Source organism: Lactuca virosa, chromosome 5 (genome assembly GCF_052849685.1).
Source record: "Lactuca virosa cultivar CGN04683 chromosome 5, Lactuca_virosa_CGN04683_v6, whole genome shotgun sequence".
Classification (NCBI taxonomy): domain Eukaryota; kingdom Viridiplantae; phylum Streptophyta; class Magnoliopsida; order Asterales; family Asteraceae; genus Lactuca; species Lactuca virosa.
In genome coordinates this window covers 345,102,058-345,103,623 of record NC_136430.1, presented here as the reverse complement: position 1 = coordinate 345,103,623, position 1,566 = coordinate 345,102,058, and positions in this window count along the sequence as shown.

The following is a 1,566-nucleotide window of genomic DNA, read 5'->3' as shown; positions in this document are numbered from 1 at the left end:
CGTTCCATGATGTGTCGAGCCACTCTTCCTATATTGTTCTGAGGGCATGCCTTAGAGACATCCGCTCATATCCTTAATCTTATTCCTACCAAGAAGGTTGCCAAGACACCTCATGAGATGTGGACACGGAAACCTCCATCACTCGTACATATAAAGGTTTGGGGTTGTGAGGTTCTCGTAAAATAATAGACTCAAGACAAACTCAAACCCAGAGCCGAAAGTTGATCTTTGATTGGTTATCCATAAAAATCCTTTGGATACTTGTTTTACAGACCAAGTGAAAACGTGATCTTCGTAGCTTGAAGAGAACTTGTTCATTAGAGAGAGCTCATATTCAGAGAGGATTGTAGGAGCGCAATTGATCTTAAAGAAATTCATGATTCATCCAATAAAGGAACCTTAGATGACACTAGCACTCAACCTGAGGATGAAATGCCACCTAAGTTTTAGGGCTTCCTTATAACTGCAGATGGGGATACGTTTATCAGTGATAAAATGCTGGTAAATTTGGATGAGCCGACTAAATACAAGGAAGTGATAGCAGGACATGAGGCTACCAAAAGGAAATAGGCATTGGATAGCGAGGTTCAGTCAATGTATGATAATCAAGTGTGGACCTTGGTTGATCATTTACCTGGTTGAAAGACAATAGGTTGCAAATGGATATTTTACAAGAAGACTGTTAGGTGCATTTTATGTACCCATTTTGTAGCTTTATTTCATAAAAGTACATTGCATATAGGCTTAAACTCATGCATTTTGCATGTTTTTCGGGATTTTTCATGATGCAATTTCATTCAAATACTTTTGTGATATTTCAGGGACTTTTGGAGGTAGGATATTGTTGGAGGAGGTAAATAAAAGTTGCGGACAAAATTTCAGGACTTGCGGAGCACCGAGGAGCAAGATATCAAAGAAATGAAGATTTTGGCTTTACAGAGATTTACACGGCCGTGTAAATGCAAGCCTTGCGTTTATGCGGGCCGTGTAAACGTAGATTTCTGCACAGTATATTTTTGCGTTTACACGGGCCGTGTAAATGACAGTGTTAATTTACGCGGGCCGTGTAAACGTAAATGCGGGTTTTAAAGCAGTTTTTCACCATTTTTAAAGGGGGGAACCGACTTTTTACTTTGGGGATGTCGGATTTTGGGTAGAGAGAAGGCGATTTTTCAGAGCTTTTGGAAGTAGATTAACACTTGGGAACATTTGATTTCATTTTGTAAGAACTTTAATTTCATTTTCTAGATTTGTGATCTTGTTCTAGTCATGAGTGGCTAGAACCCTAGATTCTCCAACTTTATGTCTTGACTTCTAGTTGTGATTTCAATCATATGACTTGATGTTTTCTTTCAATTTTCTATCTAGTGAATTTGATTTTGTTTCAATCGAATGCTTGATTCTAATTGTGATTCTTATTGGCCATTTGAATTAGAGATAGATCATTCAAGTTATCTAATTGCAAAATCCGTAATTGTTTTGTAAATTGGACTAGGTAACAAGCACTAAACTGATTTCTATTGAATGAATTTAGTGTAAATCTTATTCACACATTCTTATGCTCCC